This window comes from Physeter macrocephalus, chromosome 6 (assembly GCF_002837175.3).
Source record: "Physeter macrocephalus isolate SW-GA chromosome 6, ASM283717v5, whole genome shotgun sequence".
Classification (NCBI taxonomy): domain Eukaryota; kingdom Metazoa; phylum Chordata; class Mammalia; order Artiodactyla; family Physeteridae; genus Physeter; species Physeter macrocephalus.
This window is the reverse complement of record NC_041219.1, coordinates 36750250-36756067: the sequence shown is the minus strand read 5'-3', so window position 1 is coordinate 36756067 and position 5818 is coordinate 36750250.

Sequence of the window (5818 nt, the reverse complement as noted above, 5' to 3'; positions counted from 1 at the left end):
TCCCCCCCAGGCCAGACCCACCCTCAGTCCGGCGCTTCCGTCTGCCCGGAGCCAAATCACACGCCCTGTGCTTGTCACGTGATGTAGGGCAGTCCAATCACGTTCTCTCCCCTCTCGTTGGTTCTTCCGCTCGCCACTTGGCCTTCCGGGAAAGTTGGAGGATAAAAAGGCAGGGAGGGGGAACGCTCTGGGGATGTAAGCGTTTGTCAGCCCGGCTTTTCGGTGGTGGGTTGGTGGCGGTGCGTGCGAGTTGGGGAAGTCCTCTCTGTGGGCGCTGTGTAGGTGGGGCGGTTATGCTTATCACAATTACCCAGGCCTTTCCACCTGGATAATTTTATTCCGATTAAAAACAGCGATTTGCATTAATTACCAAGTAATTACTGTGATGTAGGAGAAAGCAGAGACTTTGGTATCAGAAAACCTGGGAGTCCTGGCCACTGTACCATATTGGGCCTCAGTTTCCTAATCTGTAAAATGAGGGTGATTGTAAAACGGCTTTGTAAAATGTGGAACTTTACGTAAACCGTTCTCTGCATTACTTTTAATATGTAAAAATATAAAAGTTTAAACTCTGAGAGTAGATGGCACTCAAGCATCACCTCCTCGTTACAACCTTCTGGACTAACCCCTCTTTTATTCTCGCTGGCTGTTAAAGCTGGGTTTTGTTTCATTAGTTCTCAAGTTAATCACTGGTTTTTGTACAAGGACTTCATTAAATAACTCTTAATGGAAGTAGGCTTTTCTGTTTCTTTAGTTAGCCTGATGGGACACATGGCTGCTGTATTAGTTAGCTTTCCATATTTTATGCTGTGAGTCCAAAATCTCAGTGGTTTACAGCAACAAAGGTTTATTTCTCACTCATTAATACACGAGCTGGGAAATGGCTGAGGCTCTGTGCCACTTGTGTCTTCTTCATTCTAGGATCCAGGAAAGGGCTTTCATGAGTAAATACAGAAATATTGATTTGTATTATATGAATTGCTTAAGTGAAACTTATAACATTTTTAAACTTTTCAGAACGTCTACGAATACTCTGCTTACTAGTAAGTAGGTGTCACTCAGAACCTGACTCATGGTCGGTATTCAGTGATTATTTGTTTAGTGAATGAATTAACAACAGCCCAACCTCTCTTTCTCTCTGGTTTTGCTAACCACTCAGGACCACAATCCAGAAAAGTTTTAAAGCAACATCTTTGAGGTACTCCTGTATGTATTTTTTTTTTTTTTTGCCATGCCACGGTTTGCAGGATCTTAGTTTCCCAACCAGAGATGGAACCCGTGCCCCTTGCAGTGGAAGTGCAGGAGTCCTAACCACTGGACTGCCAGGGAATTCCCTGTCCTGTATGTATTTTTAAATGCATGAATTAGGCGAGCATATTGTGAAAATTAAGTAGAAGTGAAGGTTACTAGTGGGAAGCTAGAGTCGTGGGTAGGAAATCGCCTCTGACGCTGGCAGGCAGGGCCAGCTTTATGGGTGTGTGATCTGTGTAGTCGAATAGGGCCCTACTCTTATAAGGGCCCCATAGTTAGTTAATTTAATGTTCTGCTACTGCCATCTTGAAATTCTTAAATAATTATTTAACGAGGGGTCTGCATTTTTACTTTGAACTGGGATCTGCAAATTATGTAGTTGGTCCTGTTGACAGGTGTTAAAGAGGAAGATTAAATAATGTGCCAGTGTCTCTGTTGAATATGGGGTCCTTGGAGGCCAACAGCTCATAGCAACAAGGAGAATGGATGACAACGGTTATATTCATAACAATAACAATGGTGATAATAATGATGGTAATAAGGCAGCTTACATTTACTGACTATGTACCATGCACTGTTGTAAGTGATTTGCATATATTAATTCTTTTAATTCTCAGGAGAACCCTATGAACCGATGCCACAGCTCAAGTTTGAAGGCTATCAGGCTGGAGAACCAGGAAAAGCCAATGCTCCAGTTCAAATCAGAAGGCCATCTGCTTGAGAATTCCTTCTTGTTCAGGGAGATCTTTTGTTCTGTTCAAGCCATCAACTGATTTGATGAGGCCCACCCACAATATGGAGGGCAATCTGCTTTACTCAAAGTCCACTAATTTAAATGTTAATGTCATCCAAAAACACCCTCACAGCAACATCCAGAATAATGTTTGACCATATATCTGGGCAACATGGTCCACCTAAGTTGACACATAAAATTAACCATCAGAGGTAGCAACTATTATTATCTATATTTTGCAGACAAAGAAACTGACAGCGAGGTTCAATAACTTGTGCAAGTTCACACAACTACTAAGTGGCAGAGTCAAGAGTATTGCTAGGGCAACCTGGCTCCACAGTCCACCCTCTCAGAGCTATATGTGAGCCTTAGCAGAGTATGAGGAGGAAGGAGGGCTTCAGAGAGAAGGCTATTCAAAGCCCAAAGAGCTGGTCATCATATGTTTATAGCATTAAATGCCTGTGTTAGCAAAGAAGAAATGTCTCAAATCAATGACCTCAGCTTCTGGACTTCCCTGGTGGCCCAGTGGTTAAGAATCCACCTGCCATGCAGGGGACACGGGTTCGAGCCCTGGTCCGGGAAGATCCTACATGCTGTGGAGCAACTAAGCCCGTGTGCCACAACTACTGAGCCTGCGCTCTAGAGACCGCAAGCCACAACTAGTGAAGCCTGCATGCCTAGAGCCCATGCTCCACAACAAGAGAAGTCACCACAATGAAAAGCCCATGCACCGCAACGAAGAGTAGCCCCCACTCGCTGCAATTAGAGAAAGCCTGTGCCCAAAAATGAAGACCCAACGTGGCCAAAATTAATTAATTAATTAATTAATTAAAAAAACGTGTCCTTAATTTCCATCTTAAGAAACTAGAGAATGAAGAGCAAATTCAACTCAGAGTAAACAAAAGAGGGACTTCCCTGGCGGTCCAGTGGTAAAGAATCTGCCTTACAATGCAGGGGACATGGGTTTGATCCCTGGTCAGGGAACTAGGATCCCACATGCCACAGGGCAACTAGGCCCACGCGCCACAACTACTGAGCTTGCCTGCCTCAACTAGAGAGACTGCGTGCCGCAAACTACAGAGCCCACATGCTCTGGAACCCACACATCACAACTACAGAGCCCACGCACCCTGGAGCCTGTGCGCCACAACTAGAGAAGAGAAAACCTGCACGCCACAACTAGAGAGAAGCCCGCGCGCCACAGTGAAAGATCCTTCATGCCTCAACACAGATCCTGCGTGCCACAACTAAGACCCAAGGCAGCCAAATAAATAAATAAAATATAAATCTTAAAAAAAAGTAAACAAAAGAAAGAAAATATAGAGTGTAAAATCAGCGAAATCAAGAACAGAAAAACAATAGAGAATAAATGACACCAAAAGTTGTACTTTGAGAAGATCAATAAAACTGATAAACTACTAGCCAGATTTAACAGGAAAAAAAAGGAGAGAAGACACAAATTAACAATGTAATAATGAAATAAGTGACATAACTATACATTCTACATGTATTAGGAAATAATAAGGGACTATGTTGAACAACTCTATTTCTATAAATTCAGCAACTTTGATGAAATGCACAAATTCCTTAAAGACACAAACTACTGAAGACCAGTCAGGATAAATAGATAACCCGAACAGCCCCATATCTATTAAAGAAATTGAGTTTGTAGTTAAAAACCTTCCCACAAAGAAAACTATACGCCCAAATCGTTTTACTGATGAATTCCAGCAGACATTTAAGGAAGAAATAATACCAATTCTGCCAAACTCTTCCAGAGTTTGAAAAGGAGGGAATTTTTTTTTTTTTTTTTTTTTTTTTTGCGGTACGTGGGCCTCTCACTGTTGTGGCCTCTCCCGTTGTGGAGCACAGGCTCCGGGCGCGCAGGCTCAGCGGCCATGGCTCATGGGCCCAGCCGCTCCGCGGCATGTGGGATCTTCCCAGACCGGGGCCCGAACCTGTGTCCCCTGCATCGGCAGGCAGACTCTCAACCACTGCGCCACCAGGGAAGCCCTGGAGGGAATATTTTCTAACTTATTTCATGAGACCAACATTACCCTGTCACCAAAAGTGGACAAAGATGCTACAGGAAAAGAGACTACAAACCAATATCTATCATGAACATAGATGTAAAAGTTCTGAACAAAATTTAGCAAATCAAATCCAACAATATATAACAAGGATAATACATCACAACTACGTGGAATTTATCCAAGTACAGTCATCCCTTGGTATACATGGAGAATTGGTTCCAGGACCCCCCTGTGGATACCAGAAATCCATGGGTGCTCAAGTCCCTTATATAAAATGTCATAGTATTTGCATATAACCTATGTACATTCTCCTATATACTTTAAATCATCTCTAGATTACTTATAATTACCTAATATAATGTAAATGCTATGTAAATAGTTGTAAATACAATGTAAATACTATATAAATACCTGCCAGAGTGCAACAAATTCAAGTTTTGCTTTTTGGAACTCTACGGATTTTGTTAATATTTTCAGTCAGAGGTTGGTTGAATTCCTGGTTGTGGAACCCACGGATATGGAGGAGCGACTCTAATATAAGGTTGACTTAACGTTTGAAAAAAATCATTCTATATAATTTATCACATTAACAAATTTTTCAAAAGCCCTTATGACCACCTTAATAGATACAGATAAGGATTTGACAAAAATTCAACATCGATATCTGATTTAAAAAAAAACAACAAAAAAACTTTAGAATCTAGAACAGAAGGGAACTTCCTCAACTTGATAAATGACATCTATAAAAAACGTACTGTATTTATTAAGAGTTCATTTTATGGTTTAATGTAAACCATATGAAACCTACAAAAAAGGTACTAGAATAAGTGAGTTTTACAAAGCTGCAGGAGAAAAGATCAATATAGGACAATCAGTTGTATTCTATATATTACCAACAAGCCATCAGAAAAAACACCATTTACAATAGCATCAAAAAATATGAAATACTTAGGGATAAATCTGATAAAGGATGTTTCCTGAAAATTACAAAAATATTGCTGAGAGAAATTAAGTAAGAACTAAATAAGTGGAGAGATACATTGTGTTCATAGGTCAGAAGACTAAATATTGTCAAGATGATCACAGATTGAATATTATGGCAATCAAAATCCTAGTAGGCTTTTTTGTAGAAATTGACAAGATGATTCTAAAAGTCATATGGAAATGCAAAGATCTAGAATAGCCAAAACAACTCTAAAAAGAAACAACAGTATGATATCACTTATATGTGGAATCTAAAAAAATAAAACAAACTAGTGAATATAACAAAAAAAAGAGAGAAAGAAAGAACAAAGAACAAAATTGGAGGACTAACACTACCTGATTTTTAATACAAGTCTACAGTAATCAAGACAGTGTGGTATCATGATAGACAACAATATATCAAAGGAAAATAATAGAGTCCAGAAATGGACACATACATACATAGACAACTGGTCAGCAGATTTTCCACAAAGGTATGATTTCAGTGGAGAAAGCACAGTCTTTTCAACAAATGGTGCTAGAACAATTGGATAGGCATATGCAAACAAAAGAGGACTGGGGTGCACACCTCACACCATACAAAATGTTTAGCTCAAAATGGGTCACAGACTTACCTGGAGAAAACCATAGTTCAAAAATATACATGCACTCTGGATGGGAACCAAGATGGCAGAGTAGAAGGACGTGCTCTCACTCCCTCTTGCGAGAACACCAGAATCACAACTAGCTGCTGGACAATCATCGACAGGAAGACACTGGAACTCGCCAAAGAAGATACTCCACATCCAAAGACAAAGGAGAAGCCACAATGAGATGG